A 16,194-nucleotide genomic window follows, 5' to 3' on the forward strand; every position below is an offset into this window, starting at 1 on the left:
TTGACATAGCAAATGCAGTTTGGATGTTACTCTCAGAGGGTCTATGACAATTTGCCATGGCCAATTTATCATGGCTAACTTGCCACAGCCAGATTGCATTGTTCCACTCATGTTCCACTGGGACAAGAGTTACACTAATAAGAAAGAGATGGTGGAAAGCAATAAATAAAAAAGGATGCAAAAGGAGGGGCAGAATGAAATGTGAATGGCAAAAATTAAAATAATTTTTATTTATTCTAAACAATTAAATAGAATTGTTAAAAGGTCCTGCAGTGACCTGGCTGTGGCAACTTGTCCCATAGTGAGTTGATGAGTTGGCTGAGGCAAGTTGGCCGTGGCAAGATGTCCCATTCCCACTCTCAGACTACATTCTCCCATCTTGTGCTCTAGCAATTCCCTGCATTGTCACTTCAGACTGCCTGATTATGTCCTAACTCTCTCTCCAAGTTTCCACTGCCTGTCTTCCTTTGAAGACAATATCAGCTGCTGATTTGGAATTAAAAGGAATTGAAAAATGTTGATAGCATATAAGCCAAATGACTTTGGTTAGCAAAACTCCTCTCACATTTCTATGCATAGAAGTAAAAAAAATATGATCCCATTCATTAGCATTTGTAATATATTTTATTGGGTCCTTTCCCTATAGGATAATCATATTTTAATGAATTCCTTGGCTTGATTTTTAAATGCCCTAATTAATTCTTTAATGTCTCATTCCTGTTTTGACTTTACTGTAGTCCACCCAGTGTTTGTTTGGATTGGGGAGTGGCTGTAAATATTTATAATAAATAACAAAGTCTAATAATAATTATAGCAGAATAATTACTATAGCACTATCCAGCTGCTCTTGGAAGTTGCTCAGGAAGGTGCTTCTTTTTAACACTCAGTTGTCTGGTGCCTCATAGCATGCTTCTTCCTGATACCTGTACAGACAGACTTAAGCATGCTCATCATCCCAGTTAGCAGAAAATGCCAGCCCTATTGGTTTTCTCTTCTTGTCCTCCATTTGTTAAGGATGACTTACAACAATTATTTAGTGACTGCTCAAAGTTACAACGGCACTGAAAAAAGTGACTTATGACCATTTTTCACACTTATGACCATGGCAGCATCCCAGGGGGTCATGTGATCAAAATTCAGACGCTTGGCAACTGACTCAGATTTGTGACGGTTGCAGTGTCGTGTGATCACCTTTTGTGACCTTCTGACAAGCAAAGTCAACGGGGAAGCCAGATTCACTTAACAATAATTTCATCAACTTAACAACTTCACTTAACAACTATGGCAAAAAAGAGTTGAAGAATGGGGCAAAATCCGCTTAGCAAATGACTCACTTAGCAACAGAAATTTTGTGCTCAATCATAGTCGTAAATCAAGGATTACCTGTACGAAGTCTGGCTGAAGCTACTGCAAATGACACTGGAACTCCGCGCCCCTTTTTTTGTGAGATTGGTACACTCTTCGTATTAAAAAATGGGTTTTATTTTGAATTTTCTCTTGTATGTTATGTCAGAGATGGGAATGAAAACATATCAATAAACATCATTTTTATAATCCTTCTTTGTAACATCTGAAGACAAAAACATGCAACATCTAGAGTCACAATTAGTTTCAGATGGTGTATCTGGCCTGTCTAGCTTGATCTATGAACTCATGGACCTACTTTGGAGTATCTCTGGACAACTATAGTTCTCTCTGCCATTACTCAAATGATTCAAGCCACCATGCTAAGGAGTACCATTGCCAAAGTTACAGGGGCTGCAGCTACTAATGTCCTATATTACATATACTCTTCCACTTTCACCCTAATAGACATTTGGAGGCAAAATGGAGGCAATTTTAATACAAACCAGCCTCAGATCTATTTCATTTAATAAAAAATGTACCAGATACTCCTCTTTCCTTTTGTACTCTGATATAAAGTCAGAACTACTGCCTTCTTGAGCTTACCTCAATGGTGACAATTTTCTTCCTAAAGCCAGATTTAATAAGGGGGTGGGGAACCTCTCTTTAGAGTGTTCCCTGCCCTTATTAAGTCCCATTAGACCAGTGCTTATTAGGATAAATTAGGCTTGATGTGAAAGAGATGAAAAGTTGTTGAGTAAATGGTTTTCCTCTTAGGAGACTGCTTTGTGAATTAAGGCATATTGCAAGCCAAGCTGATTTCCTCAGATTTCATGGGAACTGCCAAATAGCTTTTTATTCAGAATTGGTCACATGCCAAATATCTGTCGGTTGTTTCTATCTCTTCCTTTTGAGGATGGTCATTCATTTGGAGGGGGGACCAGATCTGAATTAAAGTCTTTTCTTATTTTAGTATTTATGAGTGCCACAAGTCTCTCACACACATTCAGCCTATCTATCTCCAACATGGAACTTTCATATATCATATATCACTGTAAAGAGGCTTTCAAATATTTTATGTCCAATTCCATTTCCCAGGGTTGTGACTTTTTTTTACTTTCCTGAAGTTTGGACCCTGGCATGTAATTTCATAGAATACTATCTAAAAACTAGGAAATACACCAGAAAGCATTCCACACTAAATGCTGGGATGGAAGTTTTACAGATTGAGTGCAGGGCAGGCTGAATACGTTGCCCTTACAGCATGTTTCCATGATATTTGTATGTCTATAAGGTAGAGGAAGAAAATACCTTCTGAAAAACATACTATGATGCCATTATTATGCTCAGTGTCAGAACTCTCAAAGAATAAAAAATTTTACGACTCTGTTATCCCTGTTAGAATTTGCGGTAGAATTGAGGCGATTGGATGGAACTGACTGTTCAGACATGAAGACTGAAAATAAAGGAGGAGCAGTCTTTCTGGGTTCTGGATTAGTAAGATTTATTAAGACAAAGGTCAAGATGATACCGCAAGAATTCCAATGGGTACATGCAGTATGCTTTCAAGTATGAGCTTCTTATAAAGGGGCAATTCAAAACTGTTTCTTTTTTTTTGCTTGCTTTTTTCCACCCCTTTTTGAGAAGAGCTTGTGTTTTCGGAGAAGGTCGGTTAGCCTGGCCTGCACCTGGGCATTGTTTACACACCTGCTACTGGCCGCCTTATCGGGGTAAGGATCTACACTAACATCCAGAAGACCAGCAATAAAGCAATAAAATCTGCTACACATTTGAGGCATGACAATTGCACTCAACTTGTCCACAAGCCAAGGTTACAGTTTACATATTTTAGCTTGGATGTACAATGTGTAACAAATTGGATTGTCTAGATTCAAAATAGGAGAAGTGTTCTGGGTTTGTGATTAGGACTTAATGTAAAAGAAGCACTTTGTACATAGCAAAGTACATTTAAATGCAATAATTTTTTATTAAGTATGATAATATGTGTTGAAGAATTTCATTTTTTTAGAATAGCATGCTAATGTTTGACCAGACTCACAAAGAATCCTGTAGCATGTTTAAAATATTAAATATTTTAGGTCTACGACTAAAAAGCTGTTTGATTATTTTCATCTAATTTCCATGTATTTTGGTGTGCTGAAAACAAATAAAATATTGAAAAAACTCCTAGACATCATGATTTGCCACAACATGCAAAATTGCCTTCAAATTTATCATTTTTTTAAAAAAAATGGTATTTTTTTATATTATGGGTTTTTAGCCAAATTTAAAGTCCAAATTACTATTGATTAATTCACATAAGTGCATTTAAGATATAAGATGCCAAAAAATCCTTAAAGGGTTTGTTCGAGTTATGTAAAAAAAAATATAGCATTGTAAATCTGATGGTCAGCAATATATACATAAGCTAAGCAAGTTTTAAGTCTGTGCTTTAATCTTTCCTGAAGAATCCAGTGGGAGTGAGACACAGGGCAGATAGCAGAATCTCCGGTCAGTGCAGGGGGCATGTCTTGTGTACAGACACAGAGCTGCTCTCTCCTTCATGCCACACTTGTGCATGAATCATCATCAGGTTCTTGGTTCTAAGCTGTTCACACTTTTTCATTGCAATTCATGTTAGCTCGTCATTCTTCAACTGTTATGTTATGGCTCCGTGAAAGTGTATTAATTCACCAGACAGTTTCTGTTTCATCTGTGGTGAATATACAGTATGGAAGCAACAGCAGTATATTACAGACTTTGTGAAAAAAGTATACTTTGCATACTTTGGACTAAAAATTGGAGATCAAGATAAAGTTTGGGCGCCTCATAAAGTATGCAAACAGTGTGTTGAGGACCTCCAAAACTGGTTCAAGGGTAAGAAAAAATCTTTCTGTTATGGGATTCCTATGGTATGGTGAGAGCAAAAGAACCGTAGTGATGACTGTTACTTTTGTTCATGCGATGTGAAAGGGTTTAATTCCAATTGGAAGCATTCCATTTCATACCCCAATCTTCACTCAGCAATTCGTCCCATCTCCCATGGCACAGATATACCAGTACCCAAGCCCCCTGCTATCTTGGAAGAGATACCTAGCTCCGATGAAGTTGAAATCATACCTGAATCAGATGAGGAATCAAGTTCTGACTTTGAAGATGATACAAGACCAAAATTGTTTTCTCAGGAGGAGATGAATATTTGGTAAGAGACTTGAATCTTCCTAAAGACGCCGCTGAGTTACTCGGATCAAGGCTGAAAAGCAGGAATTTATTGTTGCCAGGAATTGTCATCTTCATGGTTCAGACATCGTGAAAAGGAGTTCGTTCCTTACTTCACCAAGGAAGACAAGTTGGTTTATTGCATCAATCTCGAAGGTCTGATGGGTCAATTTAAAATCCAATATGATTCAGAGCAATGGCATCTTTTTATAGATTCTTCAAAAAGAAGTCTCAAAGCAGTTTTACTCCACAACAGTTTTTATGCTTCCATACCTGTAGGTCATTCCGTACACTTGAAGGAAACCTACAAGAACTTGGAATTGGTTCTTCATAAACTTAAATATGAAGACCATGGTTGGCAAGCGTGTGGGGACTTGAAGGTCTTGTGCATGCTGCTCGGGCAACAAGCTGGGTATACCAAATACCCTTGTTTTCTGTGTCTATGGGACAGTCGAGACCGACAAAATCACTGGACCAAGAAGAGTTGGCAGCCGACGGTGCTAACAGTCGGTGAAAAAAATGTCCTCCGAGAAACTTTGGTACCTTCCCATAAAGTTCTTCTACCACATCTCCACATAAAATTGGGATTGATGAAGCAATTCGTAAAATCACTTCCAAGAGATGGAGAATGCTTCAAATACTTGGTCACCACGTTTCCATGCCTGTTGGAGGCAAAATTGAAGGAAGGTGTGTTCGTCGGACCAGACATTAGAAGGCTTATAGTTGATCAAGATTTTGTCAATACCATGACGGATCCTCAGAAAGAAGGGTGGATTGCATTTAAAGAAGTAGTATAGAATTTTTTAGGCAATAACAAAGATCCTAATTACAAAAAGATCGTCGGAAGAATGCTGAAAGCATTTCAAGCTTTAGGTTGCCTGATGAGTTTGAAAGTGCATTTCCTCAAGTCCCACCTTGACTACTTTCCTGAAAATTTGGGAGCTGTGAGTGAGGAACAAGGTGAACGATTCCACCAAGACAATAAAGAGATGGAAAGGAGATACCCGGGAAAATGGAGCATTACAATGATGGCAGACTACTGTTGGATGCTTCAGAGAGACATTCCATATGCTACTCACAAGCATAAATGCACCAAGAGGAGCCTCACAAGGAAGAAGAATCAAGTTTGGTGTGTAGGTGAGCTCATTTCAGTTCAAAAAAGGATTTTCATGAAAATATTGTAATAAAACTTTAATTTTATAAGTCTATTTTCATTTATTTTGAGGTATTGCCTTATTTAACATAGTTACCTAAATTGTCAGCGCACCAAAAAACAAAGATTACGTGGAATAACCAAAACAGCCCCCCCCCCCAAAAAAATGTGCAGTCCTGTTTTTGTGCCTTCCAGAAATTTTATACCTTAATACATTTGCTAGTGACTCACAAAATCAACTGAATTATCCAACTGTTATTGTGTCAATGTAAAATTAATGAAAACAAGTTCTGTATTGCTTCAATAATGGCTTGTGACACTAGAAATACTACAAATCAATGAGGAAAAGGCCAGTGAGGTGCCACAAATCTTTTTCACTGCAAGAAACCAAGAAACCAATGTCTGAAAAATTACCAGTTGTTAGCTATACAGATTCTCTTAATATTTCTTTGGCTTTATGTCAGAACAGTTCAACAGCATCAGGACTGTTTTAAGACAGTCATTTCTTACTCCATTGTTGCAAACACATCCCCAACTGGGCCGGTTTCAATTGTTTTGTGAGAGTACTGATGGTTATGGACATTTCTTCATCAAATATGAAGAAAAACAGAAAATGTTGGCAGTTGTGGCTTAATAAAAACAAAATGAAAAATTCCTATAGGCATCTAGTATACCTCAATACTTCAAGCAGCTCTGTCACTAATAATAGACCTATCTCAATAACATATGGGATTATAAGCTTTATGCTGCATTTTAGCATCCAGAATTTAATGGGTATTCTGGCTTAATGTTATAGAACTGAAGTTTAATATTAGGAGGACACCAAATTTGGAAGATCCTTTCAGATGCAATAGTACTCTTTAGCAATAATACAATTCTCTTTTGAAGGCACCTGTGGAAAAATTGACATCTGTGGAAAAATTTAGAAACAGCCACCCACTACTGGACCCTCACCTCTCTCCAGGCCTTCCGAAAAGCCGTCAAAACCTGGCTTTGCCGGCAGGCCTGGGTGTGATGAGTTCCCTCCCCTCTCGACATGTATGGTTGTGCGATTGTTGTCGACTTTTATTATTTGTATTTTGTCTTTTATGTTCCCCCTTTTTTCCCCTTTGAATTGTTCGCCGCCCTGAGTCCTCCCGGAGAAGGGCGGCATACAAATAATACAATACAATACAATACAATACTGCAGTGTCATCTAAGTTGGGAAAGATTGGAAATCGCTCAAAGTCAATAAAATGAAATAGAAGATGGGATGGAGAGCCATAGGCAAACTTTTACTTTCCATGTTCTATTTCCTTACATATTTCTCATATATATATGTATGTATGTATGTATGTATGTGTATGTGTATGTGTATGTGTATGTATATGTATATGTATATGTATATGTATATGTATATGTATATGTATATGTATATGTATATGTATATGTATTTGTATATGTATATGTATATGTATATGTATATGTATATGTATATATTTGTACTGAATGGAAAGAGATGAAGAAGCACATCAAAAATTACCACCTAATGGTCATTTCTAAGTTACACATTAGATAAGATCCTTTATTTACCGCAGAGTCAACTTGTGATTCCCTGGTAGAGCATCTGTCTATCAGCAGTTTTCTAGGCGTGGTAACAACACACTATGAATACCCTGTGAGAGTCGTGTGTCAGGTTAATTAACAACTTTGTGGTTACAAGTTCTTACTTAAAGCAGATGTGTACATTGCCTGTTTGTCTGCCAGCTTAACATCAAGCCAAAGATTTTCAAAGCAAACAGGTGCTATAAGTTATAATTACGGTATTTTCAGTAAGAATGAGAAAAATAAGAGAGCTGATTGGATTAAAAGATCAGACAAACTCCTGGGGGTTATCTTTCAAATGAAAATAAAAGAAAGTAACTTGAATTTTCTGAAGCATATCCTAGAATGGCAATTTTCTTGAAACAACACTATTATTTTACATAGCAAAAAAAATTAGCATTTAAAATACGTAATCTGAAAATACACTGAGGATACACTGATGTAAGCTCCTTTATTATACATGTCTCTAATGTAAGCTCTGTTTTTAAAAAATAACACAAACACTACTACTTATTCATATTTCTTAATGGCACACGACACACCTAGTTTCAGATTCTTTTTCCCCCCATAGAATTTTAGTAGAGAAGGGCAAATGCTAGCAGGGCTTTGATGTTAGTCTAGAAAAAAAAATCAATGGGAGCAGAGCAGAATGCCCCAATCTTTTCCCAGGGGAATCTGTGGCAAAATTATTTTACATCTCTTCTTGTGGTGGAAGATTTCTTAGTAGCAAAAATTATAAGGTCAAGGAAGGAAACTGATATCAAAGGACAACTGTGTCAAGGTGAAATCCAAGTGGTGATCCAGTCTTAATTTGAATTCTTTTATTACTTTATAGTCTGAGAATTATCTGCTCTCTTAAATTCAGAGCTGAATAAGGTACTTTTGCCTAGTTTGTTTCATCCTATAGTCATGGTCAAGAATTGTTTTCAGTAGTTAGAAAGAAATATGTTTTATCCAAATGGAAGCAAAGACTGTTCTGACCCAGCCTTCGCAAGTAATGATAAGCTGCTTACTCATGAGTAAAAGAAACCCTCTTTTCAAAACGGGGCAGGAACAATCTTTTATTCGCATGGATAAACAAAAACCAAACATAATTAGTCCCAACAAAACTGGTTTTGGGCAAGAAATCTGAATTGTTTGCTGCATACTAGAAAATAAATGGTTGCCTGTGACAACTGGCTACTCCCAAGCTCCTACTATTTACGTATTTCCCAGCCAGGGAGGGACTGATTAGTGTCTATGTTTGCTTTTCCCTGAGAGCCGTCTTATTGCTTTTCTTTGCTCTCCTTTCTTTTCCTCTCTATGCATATGTTCTCCCACCTCACTAAGCTCAGGCCCTGAAGACAGCTGCCCTCCACCTGGGGAGGATGGAAGGCCCTGGCCCTGGCTCTGTTTCTGATTATGTTTCCTTATCAGAACCTTCCAAAGGCTCCGAAGCTGGCCCAGTTCTCCCTCAACCTCCTCCTTGTCTGACTCGGTTGCTAGCTCTGCTGGCAGCCGATGGCCGCAACACTACCACCCTGAAGATTAATTATGGTGAAAGGTTTCTCATATCTATCTGTTTCTTAAACTAGTAACAGCGATTAAATACATAATCATCATACCAACTTGCATACTCTGATTTGATACACAATATATTTGCAATGTGTATGCATGCTTTCTGAAACAAAGCTGCACATTTTGCTGACAAACATTTTAAATAGACTGACATATAACTTGTTCTTCTTGACTACACTTTTGGATTACACATCTGCAAAAAATATAGTACAATGTTTAGCTATTGTAAAGAGGTTCTATCTGGATGATGTATTTGAAAGATTGTCTTACTGTTGAAAACAATGGTTTACAGACACTTTCAGTCACAGTTTTCTATACAGCAAACATATATTTTTGTTAGTCTAAGGCTTTTTCCCATCTCTTTGCATGCAGGTAGTCTCACAAAAGTTATAAATCCTGTATTTTCTTTCATTCCAATATTTCTAAATACTATTCTGGCACAATTTATGGAAACTTTATTAACCTCACATTATCATAATTTGTGGCCAAAGCAGCATCTTTAACATTTAAATATATTTTTATAACTTATAATAAGATTCAGCATGGTGTAGAGATAAAAATATTGAACTATAACAGGAAAGAGCCAGCTTCTAGTCTACCCTCAGTGGGAGAAGCTTTCTGGGTGACCAAACTTGTCATTTTCTTTCAGATCAACTTAATACGCAGCGTTCCTGTTGCTCAGTGCTGTGTATCCTACCTTAAACTCCTGAATGAAAAACAGGCTATAAATAAAAATAAATAATTATGTAGCTTTTATTTTGCTTTCTGGGGCAGAGATGGCCGTTACAAGGTTAACTTTTAATAAAATTTATTCATTGCTGTGATTATTTACCTTTCATAGCTGATCTTACTCTTTTTTCTTAATGCTTTTTTCATACTTCACGCTATTCCATACCTTTACTATCTTGTACAGAGTGCTTTATAGTGTTGTTAAGACAAAATTAACTATGCATAATCCCTTTTAAACTAAAGTTCTAATACACCATAAGCTTTCACAAAAACTTATCTATTCTGATGGAACATGAGATACAGTGCACCACGGGTATCAAATTCAATCATATCACGTGATGTATTATGACGTATCATGATGTTTTTTTGCCTTTGCAGAGCCAGGGTGGGTATGGCCTGTGCTTGACTCATACGGCCTGCAGGCTGCCAGTTTGACAGGCCTGCGTATACCATCATTGTCACAAAATGATTAACAGAACACTTCACCTTTTTATTACCAGTGTATACACTGATGGAACAACCAAAGCAGGCTAAAGTCCTAAGTGGGAGATGGATGGTATGGTGGAGATAAGCCTTAGCCTGTTTTCTGTCAATCCACAGCAGTGGTGGGTTGCAGGAAGTATGCCCTGGTACGGGTGTTCTGGTGCCTGCCAGGAGCACAGGGTACCATTCTGGTACGGTGCTCTGGAGGGCCCACCCACCCACTTGCCATCATTACCTGTATTTGAGTTCTTCAGCGCTGCCTCCGAGCAGCTGGAGCGTCATGGAGGCATCGTGGAGTGTCACAGGAGGTAATGACGCATGCATTCATGTGGTGGCTTCCGGGCCCCGTTGCACCGTACCGGTTGCACCGGGATCCGGAACCCATCACTGATCCACACCCAGGCCCACTTTGATGTTGCGTCTTTACCCCAGCTCCATATCTGATGTCAGAACTTTCTAATCACTGATGTCAGCATTGAATCACAGCACCACTGCAAATCCGTATAGCCCTTGCCTTCATTGATGTACAAAGAAACAGATTTCGCACATTAATTCAAACCAGGGACTGACAAAATGTAAAATATACATTGTTTGTCCTACCTAGATCTTTTCCACCTCTTGAGATGGATTGAGGAGGAGGAAAAGTCTCATTTTGGGTTTGATGCCTGCTATGCTGAATGATTATAGAACCTTTTTCTGCTGTTTGCAATGGAGATTTAGATTCCAGTAGCTGTTTTTCTTTTGTCGGAACATGGTTCTGCATTTTTTCCAGGCACACTTTCTTTTTTCACTCCTTTTGTGTAAATCAAGGTCCTCTGTTCCCCAACCTGTTTAGTGAGCTGCTGTTTCTTTATTTGTTCTGCACTTACTGTATATATGGTGGAAGAAATGTCCTTCTGGGTTCAGTTCCAAGTGGGGGGAAAAGACACTGGGAACATGGAGGCTGCTTGGAAAGATGGTTTAATGGTGGACAGGTTCACATGGCTTGAGCTCCTGAACAGAAAATGTGGGTCACATGCTTTCAGATGTTGGGTGAAGAAGAAAAAGAAACTGAAATGGTGAAAGTCCCTGGTTTTATGACATCTCTGAATTTTAAATTTTAGCTTGTATACTGATTGGTTATCAGACTCCCATGGGGCTATGCAGGGGCAACTCTGTAGGCTGTGCTTTGAGTCCACATTTGGCTGAGCATTGCTTCTTCCCAGGTGCCCTGTGGTGAGATGGGTAATGGGCGAATACTATCATGCCTTAATCCCAACACCCTGGAGCTGAAAGGGGGCTCATGCCTTTTAATGGCCCATTGACAAAAGTGGTGGCTATTATGAGTGAGTCTGTTTCATGCCTAAAACAAGTTTCTCCATTTCTTATCGAGGGAAATATAATATTCTGCCTTTTCAATATGTCCTAGGATATTTCATTCTTCTAGGAGAAGGAGCAGGTGTTAATGTCCTACAATATGTTGGCTAAATTGGTTGGAATCTCTGAAAATAGTCCAAATATCAAATATTAGTCAAAATACATTTTGAAGACACCAGTTTTAGAGAAAGCTAGTTTGCTTAATCATTTTCTTATTTTAACCATTCAGTCCTGTCCACTCTTAGTGATTGTATAGGCAAGTGCTCTCTATGTTACCCTGACAAAGAAAGTTTCTTTCAGTTATTGTATGTTCATCTTTGTACAGTTTTAGAAAAGAATAGAATGGAATGGAATGGAATAGAATAGAATAACAGAGTTGGAAGGGACCTTGGAGGTCTTCTAGTCCAACCCTCTGCTTAGGCAAGAAACCCTACACTACTTCACATGGTTATCCAACATCTTCTTGAAAACTTCCAGTGTTGGAGCATTCATAACTTCTGGAGGCAAATTGTTCCACTGATTAATTGTTCTAACTTTCAGGAAATTTCTCCTTAGTTCTAAGTTGATTCTCTCCTTGATTAGTTTCCACCCATTGCTTCTTGTCCTACCCTCAGGTGCCTTGGAGAATAGCTGCATTCCCTCTTCTTTGTGACAGCCTCTAAGATATTGGAACACGGCTATCATGTCACCCATAGTCCTTCTTTTCATAAGACTAGACATACACAGTTCCAGCAACCAGTTTTTATATGTTTTATCCTTGAGTCCCCTAATCATCTTTGTTGCTCTTCTCTGCACTCTTTCTAGAGTCTCAACATCTTTTTTTACATTGTGGCTTCCTAGCATCAATGACTTCTCCAATGAATTTGCACACATGACATGGCCAAAATAAATCGGATGTAGTTTTATTATTTTGGCTTCTAGTGATGTGTTTGGTTTTATATGATCTGAATTGTATAAACCAGACATGTCACTAAGTGCTTCATCCTATTTGTTGAATAAGCCACAAATTATTTGGTTAACACATGCTGCATATGATTTCCAGATTAACAAGTCTGGATCATACTACATACTAAGCCAAAACTAAACAAGCCATATTACTATGTTGGATAATGTATGAAAAAGTCTTTCACTTTCACACACATGGAAACATTGCTGAGTATGTGTTTTCTGTGAAATATTACTTTTGATTTAAAATTATAGTGCTGTAGTAGTCCCATATTTTTCTAAGAGGTTTTGTATTATTAAACTGTAAACAGAAGATATTAAAGAACTGCAGAATATAACACAATAAGAAAAGAAAATTGTTTCTCTCCTTTTTCTCATTGCTCTTATGCTTTCTAACAAGACTTCAGTAGCAAGTGAAAATGGAGAAAAATGATGAGAGAATTGCTAGGAAGAAGATCAGCTGATCAATGTATCCTTATATTGTAAATCATTGATTTAAAAGTATGAAAGACTAATGAATGGTTCAGGTAAATATCCTTCGCCTCTGTTTCTGCAGCATGTGTAAAAAAGTATTGACACTTTTCTCTGCATTATCCTCCACCTTCTTGTCTCTAGGAGAAATACTTTGGAAACAGATGGGAATAGAGTAATGGCCTCTTAAGTTATTCTAAATCCATGAATAGGATAATTATCATTATCATTATTATTATTTTTGAAGATTAAAATGCAAGAAGTGACTCCTTGGAAGTTGCAGGACAAGGGCTTTGATGTTGACAAAGGAGGAACTTTCCCCACCAGACAGGGCTGTTATAAGTATGTATATTCTGATGAGTGATGGAAGGAAGGAAAAGAATCACTTTGGAATTAACATAGCCTGAGAGCATGTTCCTGCTTTCATAGACCACCTTTGATCTGCTTGAAATGTGACAGCTCATTGTAAGGGCAATATTGCTTCATATAAATCATGTTTGATAGAATGTGTTTTTGGCCTTTAAAAGAAACCTTCCATCGAGCATTTAAAAAAAAAAGAAACAGAAGAAAAGATTGGGGTAATTTAAGATGAACCTATAATTTATTGCATGGGCCTGATTTTGTGCAAAGTTATGTTAAGTTTTGTTAATGTAATTTATGAGGTATAAGCCTTTCCCGGAGCACAAGAAGAGCATGTTTTCTGGTTCATTGAAAAGAATTGTGAGTTGCCAAAAACAAATAAATCAGCCATGAGCCCAAAGGTCATGTGATAAGTAAGGAACTGGACTTGACTGAAAGGTATGGGGGGGGAAACTGACCCATAATTCTAAATGTTTAGGGTGGGGACATTATTTATTTTGGTTTTTAAGGGAAAGAATTACTTCCATTTTTTTTCTATTGGTTGGACTTTGATCTGCTGTTTGGGACAGTTCCACTGTAAGGTCAAGACGAATCAGATATGGAGGCTATCTTGCTAAGTAATCCCCCCACTACCACCACGCTTTTATTTATTTATTATTAAACCCTTATCCCTAAGTGTTAGTATATTTGCAACAGAATCAGCAAATTTTCTCCCCTGGGGCAAATAATTTCACAACATAGGGGGCCGTGGAGAGACAAATACAGTAACCAGTTTCTTTGAGTTAGCTACAGACAGAAAATATGAGTATCTGGGCTTTAGAGGTAAAATCAACATTTTCCCCATTGAAAAATATATTTAATAGGACTACGCATCATTTCATCAATGTGAAGCACACAACACTGATACATAATATTATGATGTTGGGAATAGTGACTAATCTATTCAGCTTTTAGAACTATATTGACAATTCAGATAATCAGAGATTTGGCTCATATAGCAGAATAATTTTTTTGACAGTGTTGAATACTGGCTTGCGGGCGGAGCCGGTTCAATGTCTTCCCTGATTGGCCGAGACACTCGACGCCCCATTGGCTCATTGCTCAAACCCGGGGGTATAAATGTTTGGCGCGAACCACGCCAGGTGAATCATAGTTTACTCTGCTAGAATAAAGGTTGCTGTTTTACTACCTTCTTGTCGCGTCCTCCTCCTTCCGCTCTAAGATGCAAAACTGGCGACGAGGATGGGATGAGATTCCCGTGACCACAGAGAAGAACAAACCAGCTTGCCTCCGCGTTTGAATCATACTTTTCAGGTTAGGAACGCCGGCAGCGAACAAAAATCTTCTCTGTTTCTTCTTTCCTTTCCCTGGCTTTGCATCAGAATGGCAACAGCGCTTCCTCCTTTCGCGCCGTTTGGGTCTGCGGGAGAATCCTGGGACGGCTTCATGGAGCGTTTTGAATGCTATTTAATCGCGTCAAAGAACAGGGCACAGACTGACGAGGAGAAGTGCAGCTTTTTCCTGTCTTGCTGCGAGCCCTCTATGTTTGCTTCTGCGAGAGCCCTGGCCGCTCCGAGGCCAGCTTACAAACTTGGGTGGGACGAGCTAATGTCCAGGTTGAGGGACCATTACGCCCCCTCACCTTCTTTGATTGCTCGTCGGTTTACTTTTCGCCGCCGAGTGCAGAAGCCCAGCGAATCTATCAGTCAGTTCCTCGAGGCATTGCGCACAGTGGCCGCCCAATGCGATTTTGCAGACCTAGAGGAGAATCTTGTGGAGCAGTTTGTATGCGGGGTCCGCGACGTACATTTGCGCAGCCGTATGTTCCGGAACCACAAGATTACTTTGGCGCAAGCTGTGGAGACTGCGCGAGCAGCAGAACTTTCTGAACAATCCACGGCCGACATGGAACGCCTTCAGCTGAAACCCTTCACGCAAACCGCTGCGGGGCCTTCCAATCAGACGAACCTCGTTGACGACCTCTCCCCCACGGAAGACGAGGAGGAGGAAACCGTCGGACAGATGAGGACGCAGCCGAAGCAGAGGCCACACCAGCAACCACCGACGTCCGTTCAGCCAGCTTCAAACATGCCTTGCCGTGGATGCGGCGGCCGCCACAGCCGCGTATCTTGCCCGTTTCGTTCCGCTGTCTGCCGCCGTTGCCGAGGAGAAGGACACCTCGCCAAGGTTTGCCGGGCTCTCTTGCCAGCCCCATCGTTCATGCAGCCCAGCAACCAGCGTCAGACATTGCAACGCCGCCAACAACCACGTCCAGCGAGGCGAGCTGAGGACTGCTATTCAACCCACCAGCTCCCTAGTGCTGAGTGCGTAGTCTATCAGGCTTCCCACGTCCCTGCCGGCGGTCGCAAAATTAGCACCGTCGTTCGTCTTGAAGGTCAGCCTTGCCGAATGGAGGTGGACTCCGGGTCTTCCCGTTCCCTTTTATCTTGGGCTTTGTTTTCCCGCCTTTGCCCTAGGGTTCCTCAGAGTAAATTGCGCCCTGCCGGGGTCTCCCTCTTAGATTACCAGGGAAATGGGATTCCCACGGCAGGAATATTCCACATCCGGGTGGAATACGGAGATTTTAAAGGGAAACTTCCAGTTTTAATTGTTAAGGATAACCTGCCCGCTCTTCTGGGGTTAGATTGGTTCCCCGTTTTGGGCCTCACTATAGAAGGGGTGCATAGGGTAGTTCCCCGTGCCGTAGATAGCGTTTTGGATGAGTTCGCAGATGTGTTCGATGGGAAATTAGGTTGTTATAAGGGCACCCCCATTTCCCTTTGCCTCAATCCCCAGGTCGCGCCTATTAGGCTGAAGGCACGTAGGGTTCCTTTTGCATTGAGAGCAAAGGTAGATGCTGAATTGGATAAGCTTATAGAGCAGGGGGTAATAGAGCCCGTAGATCATGCCCTTTGGGAAACCCCTATAGTCCTCCCGGTCAAACCCGACGGATCGGTGAGGATATGTGCCGACTATAAGTCGACCATCAACTT

The 16,194-nt window shown here is 39.7% G+C and overlaps 1 protein-coding gene across 1 annotated transcript in view; it reads left to right on the forward strand.

Moving 5' to 3' along the window:
- Window positions 1–16,194, forward strand: part of LGR6 (leucine rich repeat containing G protein-coupled receptor 6) — a 135,448-nt gene that overhangs the window by 71,268 nt on the left and 47,986 nt on the right. The gene's annotated exons all lie outside the window — the stretch shown is intronic.

This window comes from Thamnophis sirtalis, unplaced genomic scaffold, assembly GCF_051295495.1.
Source record: "Thamnophis sirtalis isolate CommonGarterSnake01/CBP01778 unplaced genomic scaffold, rThaSir2_p1.2 scaffold_7, whole genome shotgun sequence".
Taxonomy (NCBI): domain Eukaryota; kingdom Metazoa; phylum Chordata; class Lepidosauria; order Squamata; family Natricidae; genus Thamnophis; species Thamnophis sirtalis.